The following is a 14,256-nucleotide window of genomic DNA, read 5'->3' as shown; positions in this document are numbered from 1 at the left end:
TTTCAGTGCTAAAACTTGGATAGTCCTGGGCACACCAGATGACTGGTCTCCCTCCAGTCCTTTGCCCCACAGGGTGGCAGTCTCCAAGGAGAGGCTGTGGAGCGGACAGCCTGTGCTAGGACCCCAGTCCCTGCCTCCTCTCTGGGCAGAAGATTCACCGGTCTGAGCCTCAGTTTCCTTAGCTTGAAGATGGGGATAATAAGAAAAACACTTGCCTTGTCAAGGTGTTGAGAGGCATGGCAATAGCCCCTGGATGTTCCTGAGGTGAGCAGTTCTGGCTGAACTCAGACTCACCTGCTTTGCCTGGAAGCATCTTTCTGTAGTTTGCTTTAGGGCTTTCTGTGCTGAGGCAGCTTGCTTGGCCAGTGCAGAAAGCACAGGCCAGGACAGCAGAGGAGTTAATGCCGCCGAGTGTAACCTTCTACCAATTAGGCTTAGAAGCAGTGAATGAGTGCTCAGACCTCTGTGACGTTCAGGAACATTTCTTGGAGGCATTCTCTATGCTTCGCCAAGACTCCACTGCAGCTGGCTTTGGGGTCTGGAGCAGCAATTTTGAGAAGACCCCTTATATGAGCCTGACAGTCACCCACTCCGCACTCCTGCTTCCTAGAGTCACCCCTCAAGTTAATCCCCTGTATCCAAGCCCTTGTTGTAGGCTCAGGCTTTAGGGGACCCCAAACTTAGGATAATTAAAAGTCATAACCAGGTTTAGCAAATGTCAAGCAGCCATTTCAAAAATGCCCATTGTGGTTATTTGTCTGGGGTTTAGAGTTCACAGGTGCTGGGAAACCCTGCTTTTAAGGTGGGCCATCTCAGGGACCCACGGGCTGTCAATACACTTTAGTAACCACCCTAAGAAAGTGGATCCCCCGTCTCTACTAAAAACACAAAAAATTAGCCGCGCATGGTGGCGGGCGCCTGTAGTCCCAGCTACTCGGAGAGGCTGAGGCAGGAGAATGGCGTGAACCCGGGAGGCGGAGCTTGCAGTGAGCCGAGATCGCGCCATTGTACTCCAGCCTGGGGGACAGAGCCAGACTCCGTCTCAAAAAAAAAAAAAAAAAAGAAAGTGGATCGAGTCCACCTGTAGATGGATGTCACTTGGCTAAGCTGAAATTTGTTCAAAATGGAAAATGCCTGGAAGGGTTTGGAGTATTTCTTCAAGCTGAATGAAAGCGTTTCACCCTCGCAACTGTATAAAATTGTGGGTGCCTAAAATTACAACCATTCTCCCCACCATTGGTTTCTATGTCCTCAAAGCAAAGAGATAAAGGAACAAAAAAATCTGTACAATAGCCAAATACAATGGTGTGATTTTTCCAGGGCACTAAAGGGTGGTTAGGGTTCCTTTCCAATGCTCACTTAGCTTGTAAACAAATAGCTTTAGGCAAGCGACCTTGTCACAAAAATGTTTCTGAGTTTTGCAATGAGACAAGTCTTTTGACATTAAAGCCTGAAGCACACAGGGGGATGTAAATGACAACGGGGTCTGGATTCAAAAGAAATGACAATGGTGTTCCGCAACATGCCATCTGAATATAAGCCATTTCCCACAAGGATTTCTGCCCAATATTTCTCCAGATATGGATCAAGAGTATTTGAGATCCAAGGGCTGGAAGTGTGGCTTGACTCCTGTTAGGTATTGGCTGAAGGTGAGCTATGCCTAGTTTCTCTAAGGCTACGGATGGAGAACCAGCTCTAAACGGGTTGCCAGCGACCCAGAGGGGTCTGAAACACAGGGAGTTAACCACAGGGGATCATCTACTTCAAGATGTCTTGAAAAAGACAAGGAAGAATAATAGAGGTGAGGAACTGGGATCCTTAAACAGCGATCCTTAAACAGCACTTCTCAAACTTTCATGTTTATTTGAATCCCCTGGGACTCTTGTTAAGCTGTTGATTCTGATTCAGTAGGCCCAAGATCGGGCCTGAGATTCAGCATTTCCCATAAGTTCCCAGGTGATGTTCATTGTTCACAGACCACACTTTGAGTAGCAAAGCTTTAAACACAGGGGCTGTAAAACGGACTTGAATAGTAAAGACATCGGAGCAGAAGTTTGATGCCCCACTGGAAGCCTGTTAAAGTCTCTCCTCAAACCACCACTCTGGGTATGTGTGGGACAGAGATTGAGAAGGGCTGAGAGAGGATCTGAGGGAAGAAGGAAGACAGAGGGGGAGGGAGAGGGAAAGAAGAGAGGTTGGGAAAGACCATATGTGATTACTTCTACTTCAGTGAAATCAGAGAACAGAGCTAATTTCTCCAGATACTACTATGATTTCTGTACTGAAAGATTCTTTAATTAAATAAACACATTCTTAAAGACCATTTCCTTCGTAAGCTGTCAGCACCCAGTCCTTGTTACCAAGATAATCAGGGACTGTGAGTCCTGGAGGGGCCCCTAGAGATCATTTATCCAATTCTTCCAATTTTCCCCAAATTTAGGGCTTGAAAAGCAAACTGCAGAAGGATTAGACTACTGATGAAGGCCTTCTAAATGAAGCCATTTGGAGAGGTGCCTCAACCTATCCATATTAAGGCATAAAAATCTGAGCCATTTCTACATTTGCAATTGCTGCTATGATCAGTACAGCGTGGACATCCACCCTCATCCCGTCCCTGCATCTCCAAATGGTAAAGGATTCCTTAACTGACTTTTAATCCTATTCTGTAACTTTCCACATCTTGTGATCATTAACATGGTCTCACTTTGGCTCTTAAGGCTCAGCTGTATTCATTTTAAAGCTCCAATCTCATATTTGATTGAAAGCTTGCCTACTTTTTGCCAGGGAGGTGGCCCCAAGAGGTGGTTCTCCCCACAAAGCCCCAGCCCTCGGCTGATGGGGAGAGAGACAGAAAACTGACTTCCTCTTCTCTTCTGCAGCCCAGGGCTGGCGTGGATGTCTCCTTTTTCTTTATCATCATTTCCAGGCTCTCTGTAGGGCAATTCCCAAAGGCTTATTCTTGGTGAGGCATATTTGTGGAGCTTTTAAATTAGGCCCATAGACTCTTCAGTTTCCCTCTCCTTGAACATAAGCCAGGCTTAGTGATTCATTTCTAACAAACAGAATGTGGCAGAAGTTATGCAGTGTGGCTTCTGACTTAGGTTAGAAAATGTGATCCAAATTCCACCTGGCTCTGTCTCCTGGAGTATTTGCCTTTGGGATCAGCCACCATGCTGTGCAGAAGCCAAGCACGGAAAGGCCATGTGTAGGTATTTTAGGCAACAGCTCCAGCCAAGGTCCCCCCAAGGGATAGCATTCACCACCAGACGTGTGAGTGAGAGGCCCCAGCTCTTGGCCTTGGAGCCACTCAAGCTGATAATGAGTGATCAGGGAGGAGCTGTCTTGCTGAGAACAGCCCAATCTGCATATTCATGAGCAGAATGATGAGTTGTTTTGTTAAGCTACCAAGTATTGGGATGGTTTGGTACCCAGCATTAAATAACCACAACAAAAATGGTTGGTTCTTTGGAAAACCCACTGGGGATCTCCCTACTGCACAGAGCCTAGACACAGGTGATCTAGTTCAGGTTCAAGTTCCTCTTCCCCCACCCCCAGCTTCTGCTCTGAGCCATCAGCTTCATGGCAGACGTTAGTAGCAAGATCCCTGTGCCCAGAGGGTGCCGCTCCTGGTGGGAACAGCCCAGCTACCTTCACTGGTATCCGCTGACCCAAGGAAGACTGGGGTACCCTTGCTAGGCCCCTAGGTGGGCCTTTAGGCAACCCCACCCCTGCTAGAGTCACAGTCTCATCTCCTTCATCTCCTTCCTGCCCCTCTCTCCAAGCCCAGGAGCTCCTGGACTGGAGTTTGACAACTTTGGGCCAAAGAGACTATCACCATTCCCTGACATGCTCCACGTGCACCATCTTTTAAGAGGTGGGATATGCAAAGGGGAGAGGAGGTTGCTGCCCCACACGCTGCAGTGGGCCCATGAGGTTACTGCCCTTCTCTCTCTACCCAGCTTCTCTTCCATCCATGCGTGGGAATAGAGGGGGCTGATGGTATTGGGGATTCAGCCAAAATGTCACCACCCACAAACCCTGCAGGGAAGTGGTTGGTCCAGGCAGTTGGTGTTCTCAGAATTTGGATTGAGGAATACTTAACAGTATGGCTGCAACATGTCTTGTGCAGTTTGGGCACTGCCCAACTCCCAGGGCAGGGGTCTGCCACTTTTTACCATACTGGGTCAGACAGTAAATATTTTGGGCTTCTCACACCAGGTAAGATCTGCCTCAATTATACAACTGTGTTGTTTTAGCAAGAAAGCAGCTATACACAATACATAAGTGGATGAGTATAATTGTGTTTCAATAAAACTTTATTCACTGAAACAGACAATGAGGAGATTTGGCCCCAGGATTATAGTGTGCCATCCTTCATTCTAGGGGATTCCATTCACAAAGCACAATGCACACAGTCTTAAACTGTGGCTCTGCTTAGCACTGTGTGCTCTTTGGGCCTCGATTCTGGGAAAACAGGAATAATCCAGATGAGTGCCTGACACCATCCTGGAGGAGTGTTTTCAAGGAGGCAGTAGAATCCTCTGGGATGAGTTTAGAATATTTCTTTCACCTTCGGGAAATCTTTTGGGCATTCTACTCTTTCATTCATGAAAAGAGTCATTTTGAGCAGGTACTCTGTGTCAAGCATCGGGCCCAGTGCTGGGAATATAATGGAGAACAAGACAGACACAGTTCTGGTCTTTATGGAACGTGCAGAATTGTGGCGAAGAGAGACTTTGAACAAGTAATTACAAATGGAATAAATCTTACAAAAGGGGAGGCTCAGGGGCTATGGGAGCTCTTGTGGGGAAGCTAAGCCCATCTGAGGAGTCAGGAGATAGCTGTGGTCTAAAGTGTAGTCCCCAACACTTTTGGCACCAGGTACCAGTTTGTGGAAGACACTTTTTCCACAGACCAAGGTGGGAGGGATGGTTTGGGATGATTCAAGCAGAGTGCATTTATTGTGTACTTTATTTATATTATTATTACACTGCAATATATAATGAAATAATTATACAGCTCACCATAATGTAGAATCAGTGGGAGCCTGGAGTTTGTTTCCTGCAACTAGATGGTCCCATCTGAGGGTGATAGGGTGATGGGAGACAGTGACAGATCATCAGGCATTAGATTCTTATAAGAAACATGCAACCTAGATCCCTTGTAAACATAGTTCACCATAGGGTTCACACTCCTATGAGAATCTAGTGCTGCCACTGATCAGACAGGAGGCAGAGCTCAGGTGGTAATGTGAGTGATGGGGAGTGGCTGTAAATACAGATGAAGCTTCGCTCACTTGCCTGCGGTTCATCTCCTGCTGTGCAGCCCAGTTCCTAACAGACGACAGACCTAACAGGTCAGAGTTTGTGGACCCCAGTCTAAAGGATGAAAAGGAGGTAACCAGGCAAACAGTGGAGGGATGTGTGTTGCAGGCAGATGGGCCAGCATGTGCAAAGGGAGAGCACAGCACTGTGATGGAGGGTGAGCTTGTGACCTCGTATTCCATGGCTAAGTCTCTCCTCACTCTACTTTTGACCTTTTGTAGATCACCAAGATCAAGATCATAACCTGTCATCTCTCATCAAGCTGGTGAATCTGTACTGCTTGGTCACATAGTTTAAAAACTTTTGAACTATTTGCCAATATTAGAAAGTCAAGATATCTCAAATAAAATCTGTATCTCTGGCTTCTCTTTTAAAAATAATCCTAGCACCTGGGTCTAATCCCTGCCCAGTGACAATTGGCTTGGGGCTGCTGGTGGCTGCCTCCTTAGACGGGGCATGTGCTCCCTGTTTTGTCCCAGTCCCCATTGCTCCCAATTGCTTTATATCAGGTCTGATTCACTCATTTGCACTACTTGTCTGGCCAATGCAGACATTTGAATGTGTGACTTTCTGATCCAGGCAAATCTCATAATGCACAGAAATGGATTCAAGACAGTAGGAAAGGGGGATCTGACCACATTCTCCAAAAACAAATGTGCACTGTGGTAAAGATGAGTTATGCTTTCCTGAAAAACCCAGTCATCAAATAGACTGAATTCCCCAAGGCATGCTCCTGAAATGCAAGCTGGACACTGACAAAGGACATCTCTTTTCAGCCCTGTCATAGTCTGTGTTGTGTTGCTATAATGGAATACCTGAGACTGGATGATTTATAAAGAAAAGAGTTTTATTTAGCTCATGGTTCTGGAGGCTGGGAAGTCCAAGAAGCATGGTGCCAGCATCTGGTTGGCTTTTGGTGAGGGCCTTGTGGTATGTTGTAACACAGCAGGGAAGCTGAAGGGGAAATGGTGTGCAAAAGAGAGCAAATACAAGAGTCAGCCTTGCTGCTGACTTGCCTTACTGCCACTCTGGCAGTAACTAATTCAATCCCTCCAGAGAGAGACTGCATTAATCCCTTCATGCGAATGTACTTCTCATGACCCAACACCTCTTAAAGATCCCACCACCTCTCAACACCATCATGTTGGGGACAAAGCCTCAATGTGAGTTTTGTTGGGGACAAGCCATACTCAGACCATAGCAGGTCTCTTGCAGAAACCCTGGCAGTGTTTAAGGACAGCAAAGAAGGGCTCCAGAGAAAGAAGACTGAGCTAGCGATCGGCTCCAAAGGAGGCTTTTGTTTTGTTTTTTCCCCTTAGGCTCTTCCTCTCCAGAAAATCATTTCAGGGGATGAATTTTTCTCTAAGGAGGAGTTTTTCAAAGGATGTGCCAAAGAATACTAGATCTAAATGATACTGAAAGATGTTTCAGACACAAACAGCCTGAATGTTAGAGAAAGCAGGTGTTTTAGATCTGATTCCCAGTGGCTGACCCTGAGCTGAGGACTTGTGTGCAAAGGAAGAACTGACCCTGGGCATTGTCCCATAGAGGATAGCGTGAGGCTCGTCCCACAGGGGAACTATCAACTCCAAATGATGTCTCAGAGCTGCCCCACCTAGGATGACATATTGTTCACTAGTGGAGGGTTGTCCCTAGGGGAAGTAAATTTTAGAGCACTTTTATGAAAGCATGCAGAAACCAGGGGTGGGGCAGAAACAGAAACTAGAGATCTGTGTCTATCTGAGTGGAGCCCTGCCATTGTCTGCTACCTCCAGCAATTCTAAATGAATTACAAATTTGAAAGTGTTTTTTTTTGTCTGGAGAACTTTTCAGAGCATTTAATGTGATCATTGCAATCTCTATGGAAAGGACAGCACATGTAGCAACTCCCCAGCTCAACTATGAGGCTGTCTTTTTTCCAGAATGCCTACAGATCTCAGTTTGGGGAACCCCTGCTCTTAGGGGCCCATATGATGGAGAATGGAGAGCAGAAAAAGCTTTCTCGTGGCCTCAGCTGAACACCGCCCTGGGGTCCTTTGGAAGCCAAAAGGAACTCAGCCAGACTGGGCTCCAGGCATTACAGGGGCATTCCCAGCTCACCACCACCTCTTGACCCCTGCCCCCAGGTGCTCAGTGTAGTCTACCAACAGAACTGACACACAGCCTCACACCAACAGAGCTGGGCTCTTCCAGGGCCCCCCAAGAGCTTCCCAAGCATGGCCCTTTTGAACTTATTTTTACTCTTATAGACCTCAATATCCTTCTCTGACTTCTAGAGTCAGCCATCCTGGCCAACCTTTCCAACGTGATCCAACTTAACTCCCCATTTTCATCTCTCACAACTCCATTCTGAGCCTCCTGCACCCCCACCAGAGTTGCCTACTCTCTCCCAAACTAAATATGTTTTTAAATATATTTTTGTTTTTCTTTTTTTTAACGATTCTTCTTTCATTCAACCTGAACCTAACTAATATGTTCGTGAGCTAAATTTCTTATAAGAGATGGTGGCTTGGTTTCTTGGTTGACTCCTGTAATGCTTCTAATTTTTCAGGTTGATTTTTGTCTTAATCTGCCAGACCAGGTTGGGAGCTCCTGATCACTGCCATCTACATTTTCTTTCTGACCAACATGGGTTGAGTGCAGGCATTTGGCCCAGCCAAGGAACTGAGGGATGAGCCAGTGAGGAACAGTGTGAGACGAGCCCTTTGCTCTGTGAACCACAGCATGGGCCATCTCTCAGTGCCTGGCCCCTGCATGTTCTGTCTGAATTGTACACATCTTCAGATGAGCTGCATTTATCCTTGCTTATGTGAGACAGTTAATGGCACTCAAGAAATCATCACGAGTTTAAAACTCATTCCAGAGAAAACACGGCTCTGACAGGGTGGCGCCCTTGGGATAAGTCCACCCACCAATGTTTACCAAGGCCCTTCCATGTGCCGGCCACTAGCGCTGACTCAGATCACCACTTCTGGAGTCCAGTCACTAGAGCTGACTCAGCCCACCACTCCTGTGGTTTGAATTTTGCCTCTAACTCTTGCTGAGTGTGGACCTTGGTCAATGCACTTTAGCCTGAGCTTCAGTTTCCTCACCTGTAAAATGGGAACAATAAATAACTTTTACATCAAGGTGATATATGAATGAGACATACACTTAAGGCACTTAGCATTGTGCCTGAACCATAGTAAGTGCTTAATAGATGTCTCTCTCAATACAATAATACAATACAATACAATAATAATGAGTAGATAGTACAATTCAGCCTTCACCCACTTTAAAATTGTCCTATAGCTAGTCCTGAGAAAAGTTATTTTGGGAACCCTTTCTTTTGCCTCCTGTTTTCTTCCACATTCCTCCTTCCCTCTCTCATTCCCTTCCACCTTCTTCCCTCCCTTATTCCCTTCCAATCTCCCAGAGTTCGCAGTGTGCTTATGAATCTCGGGGGGGGCTCTCTAAATGTAGATTCTTGGGCCCCAAACCCAGACATTTGATTCAGTGTGTCTAGAGAGCGGCTCTGGGTCTGTATTTGTAACAGACCACCTAGATACCTCTGTTGTGGGTGGTGCAGGGACTAGGATGTACTGGTAAATGTTTAACAAGGACTTGGGGCCTGGGAGAGGGCTGGCTGGTTTGTAGCATTTGCCAGTTTCCGGGGGTGTAAATACTCCCACCGTGGCCAATTTCAAGCTATCCATGTGAAGTCACTGAATGTCGAGCTGGGAAGAGATGTTCCGTAACACACCATTATGTAGTAATACATATACAAAAGTATAGGTAAAAGGAATGAGAAATAGAATAATTAGGAAATGATAAGTATTTTTAGTATAATTTATTTAATTGTAATTTTCTGTAATCTAGTATTTAATGTTGCGTTTCACAACTGGCTCACACAATTCCTAATACTTAACAATTGGCTCTTGAAAGTTGGTACAGGCAGATGCCAGCACATCATAACAGGGCTGCTGCTTGAAGAACCCTGCCCTTGAGAATTGAATGAACACTCTGTTCTCTCTCACCATAGTGAAATGCACATACTTGCACATTTTTACTCAAATTCTTGGAGACTTTAAAAATAGCCCAAAGCTCATGATGGATTTGGAGGACCCCGTGTCTCCCTGATTCCCTCCTGCGCTGTGAGAGTGCCTTGAGGGCTTGTGGGAAGGATGATGGAAGGATCAATATTTTGGGGGAAAAGGAATTTCGCAGATCCTTCCCTTTTCCTCCTCCTCAAGCTCCGCCACCTTTGCCCTGTGCCGCAAACCGATCGAGGGTGCCACTACTACAAGCTTAGAAAGCATCCTATCCCTGTCAAGCCCAAGCTCTTAATCTCCCACTGGAGCTGTGGGGCCACCCAGCTGGTGCTATCTTATCAGAGGCTGGTGACAGCCACAGGATTCAAGAGAGGAAACGGAGGTGTCTTATCTGCCTTGCTCGTATCCGGCTGGAAGGCGAGCTGTTCTTTCTCAGTGAAGGGCAGAGTCTCATGTCACGGCCCTTGGTTGGGAACAAGGGAGAACAAAGGTCATTGCCCTTTGCAGACTTAAAGGCTTAGAGGGTCATGAAGCAGGCAAGGGCCCTGGGACAAAGAAAGGCTCCATGCTTTAATCATTAGTAAATTAAATCGCGGCGAGGTGGATACACCTATTATCCTCATTGAAGAAGAAATGGAGGATCAGAAAATTAACTTGCCGCCGGTGGCGCAGTGAGACATCAGGATTTAAATGCAAGTCTGTCCAGTTCAGGGATCAAGCTCTTAATGTTTCTGCTATTACCCTTACTTAAACTTTCCAACAGCCCTCGTCCCCATTTTACAGATGAGAAGATGGGGATCATCACTGAAACTCTCAGAGCCTCAGGAGGGGCCGGTGAGAACTCTACAGGCCTCCCTCTGAAGCATAATAACACACCAGCAAAGGGCTGCATCCTTTACAAGACAGTGCATTTCTGTGGGGGCGGAAGGAAGAGAAGGAGAAAGGGAGAGAGACAGGCAAGACGGGGGTCTAGAATACATTGTACACGAGAGGTGCAGGCATGAACAGCACATGCGGACTGGCAGGCAGCCTCCTGCTTATGCTGGGGCTGGGGAAACTTGGAAGGGGAGGGAAGACAGTAGAGCAGTAATAACTTCCAGCCACAGCTGCCAAGCTCCCAGGATTTCTAGAGATGAGGTCATGAGGAGCTGCTCTCTTTTGTTCTCACGGCAACCAGGCCTACCGCCTTCCCACTCTCCAGCCCCAGTTGTACTAGGAATTGGTGTGGGGGGTGGGTAGAATGTCAAACAGAGGCAGTGACAGTGGCTGTGGTTACCATCACTGACCTTCAATATTCAGATGGTACCCAGAGGTAACCATGGCAACCGGCCGTGGGAGCAGTCATTGAGGAAGATGTTTATTCCACCCAGTGGGCAGGGCTGAGGGATGGGCAGGCCACACCAGGGCACCCAGCCCCAAGGAGACAGCTCCCTGCCCACCACAGCCTTGCTTGTGGAGGTTTTCACCTCTTACTCCAGGCTTCTGGGGGTGCAAATCCGCATTCTAACACATGGGCAAAACTTGGCCAAGTTCTTAACTCCTCTGAGCCATGGACCCCTCATCTGTTCGCAGTAAGCATGTGATGATGGTGATGCCACAATGGTTATTATTCAAAGAATGAGCTGTAGGACTCATCAATGAATGAGTCAGATGGACCTGGCTAGGAACTTGTGTAACTGAGGCAAGCAGCTCTCCTCTCTGGGTCCCAGTTCTTTATCTGTAAAAGGTGAACCCCACAGGCATTTTACATGACTGCCATGGTACCTACACAGCTGAGTATGTGTCTTGGTTTGTGTTTCCCTGAAAACAGAACTGCAAATGGGGTTTGGGTGCAGATAGTTTACTTGGGAGGTGATTCCCAAAAGTGGGAGAATGGGAGAGTGATGCGGGGGCTACAGATAGGGGAAGCCAATAGTGAGCAGGTGACCACCGTGGGCACCTGGAGCTCAAGCTCACTGTGGACCCCAGGCGAATTGTGTAGAATGTGCCTCTGGATTGTCCCACGAGGGGTGGGGACATTGGAGGATTTAACAACTGCCATCCCATAGTAGGAAGAGAGGCCAGTGCTTGGGGTAAGAGACAGGCACTGTCGCAGAGAAGTTCAGAGGCGGGCAAGGGAAGATGATGTGGGGTGCGAGAGAAGCCATTACAGAAGGAAACACCGGGTCCTTCCCATAAAACAGCATCTTGGTCTCCCTCAGCCTCCTGCTGCTCACACACATACATGCTTGCTTTCTAGAGGCCACTCCTGTTTCCATGAGACTAGTGTATTAATTTAACTTATTTATCTTTTTAAACTTTAGGTTCAAGGTCCATGTGCAGGTTTGTTATACAGGTAAATTGTGTGTCACAGGGGTTTGGAGTACAGATTATTTCATCACCCAGGTAATGTGCATGGTACTCAATGGGTAGATTTTCTATCCTCACCCTCCTCCCCTCCTCCACCCTCAAGCAGGCCTTGGTGTCTGTTGTTCCCTTCTTTGTGTCCATGTGTATTCAATGTTTAGCTCCCACTTATAAGCGAGAACATGCGATATGTAAATTAATTCAACCTCTGTAGAAGGCAGTTTGGCAATTTCTCAAAGAACTTAAAACAGAAAACAGGTAATTGAATGGTCGATTACCATTTGACCCAGAAATCCTATGATTGGGTATATACCCAAAGGAATATAAATCATTCTAACACAAAGACACATGCACACATATGTTCATCATAGCATGATTTACAATCGCAAAGACATGGAATCAACCTGAATGCCCATCAAAAGCAGACTGGATAAAGAAAATGTAGTCCATACACACCATGGAATACTACACAGCCATAAAAAAGAAGGAAATCATGTCTTTTGCAACAAGATGGATGCAGCTGGAGGCCATTATCCTAAGTGAATTAATGCAGGAACAGAAAATCAAATACGGCATTGGCCTCCATCAGCCTTGATTATGAGGACCTTGTCTGTCTTTTGTATTAGCTGTGAGACCCTGGGCAAGTGCCTTCATGCCTCTATACCTCTGTTTGTTCATCTGTAACAGGGAACAATAACAGTACTTACCTCACAGGGCTGTGATGAGAATTAAATGATAATGTGCAAATGTGGGATCAGCAGAATATTTCCATAAAGGGCCAGATGGTAACTATTTTAAACTTCGTGAATGATCTCTGTTGCAACTACTCAACTCTGCCACTGTACCATGAAGGCAGCCATGACTATATGTAAATAAATGAATGGGTGTAGCTGGGTTCTAATAAAACTTTACTCACGAAAACAGGAAGCAGCCAGATTCGGCCCATGAACCCTAGTTTGCTAATCTCTGGTATAAAGCCCAACACGCAGTACCTGGCACATAGTAGGTACTCGGTGGAAGCAAGCCACAGTTATTATTGCCACAGCTTGGAAAGCGCACAAGCCGGAGGCTCTCCAGAGCTTAGCTAAGTTTCTACTTCTTCCCCTTCGATGCCACTTAACCTTTCAAAGCATGAATCTGTGTCCTGGTCCTTGCTACTCAGAGCATGGCGGTCCATGTACCAGCAGCCTCACCAGACCTGTGAGTTTTTTAAAAATGCAGAATCTTAGGCCTCATCCCAAATCAACTGCATCAGAACCTGCATTTGAACAAGATCCCCAGGTGATATCTGTGCACATGACAGCTGGAGACACACTGTCCTCTTTCATCACCTGCATGCCCTTCCCAATCAGACAGCACATTGCCTGGCCCACACTTGGAGCCAGTTTATCTGGGATTGCTCATTACCCCACTCTTCTCTCCATCCACTCTAAGTCTCCTCCATCCCAGGCACACTTCACCACTGGAGGCCCAAAGCCCTATCTTTATTGAGCGTAATTCTCACATGTAGTCCCCTGGATTCCACCCACACAGATGTCCTCAGAGCCTCTGCTCAGTTCTAATCACCCCCCACCCTGCTCCTGAAATGATCTCTCCATTCCAGCTGCACAGGCAGCCATGCCCCCAGGTGTCCCAGCCAGGTTCCTTGTCTCTTCATTCTCCTCTCCTCCTTTCTCTGTGCTTCCTCTACCCTAGGCACCCCCATGAAAAAATTTTCCAACTCAAGCATTGTATTAGTCCCTTCTTGCACTGCTATAAAGAGATGTCTGAGACTGGGCAATTTATGAAAAAAAGAGGTTTAAGTGGCTCACGGTTCTGCAGGCTGTGCAGGAAGCATGATGCTGGCACCTGCTTGGCTTCTGAGGAAGCCACAGGAAACTTAAAGTTGTGGCCAGAAGGCGAAGGGGGAGCAGGCATGTCACATAGCCAGAGCAGAAGCAAGAGAAAGGGAGGGGGGGATGTGCCACACACTTTTAAATGACCAGATCTCGTGAGAACTCATGATCGCGAGGACAGTACCTAAGGGATGGTTCCAAACCACTCATAAGAAATCCACCCCCATGATTTAATCACTTCCCAGCAGGCCCCACCTCCAACATTGGGGATTACATTTCAACATGAGATTTGGTCAGGGGCACACATCCCAACTACATCAAGCATCCTGCCTGCCACGGGAAATCCAGCCCCATGCTGCCCATGACTGCAGCCATTTACCACTAGTGGCTCATCTGAATTAAGATGTGCTTAAAGTGTAAAATACACTCCAGATTTCAAATATTTAGTAAGGAAAAGAGAATGTAAAATACTCGTTAATAATTTTGTACTATCAATGACATGTTGAAATGGCATTTTAAATATACTAGGTAAAAAAATTTTTAAAAATATTTCACCTGTTTCTTTTTCCCTTTTTAATATGGCTATTAGGTAATTTAAAATTACACATGTGGCTTCCATTATAGTTGTATGGGACAGCGCTGGTCTGGCAGGATACTGTACCGATTAAGAATGCAGCTACCAGAGTCCAACTGCCTGTGTTCTGTCCATGAAAGAGTGAT

This window comes from Nomascus leucogenys, chromosome 21 (genome assembly GCF_006542625.1).
Source record: "Nomascus leucogenys isolate Asia chromosome 21, Asia_NLE_v1, whole genome shotgun sequence".
In the NCBI taxonomy this organism is placed as follows: domain Eukaryota; kingdom Metazoa; phylum Chordata; class Mammalia; order Primates; family Hylobatidae; genus Nomascus; species Nomascus leucogenys.
The sequence above is the reverse complement of the archived record's forward strand: the minus strand, read 5'-3'. Positions refer to the sequence as shown.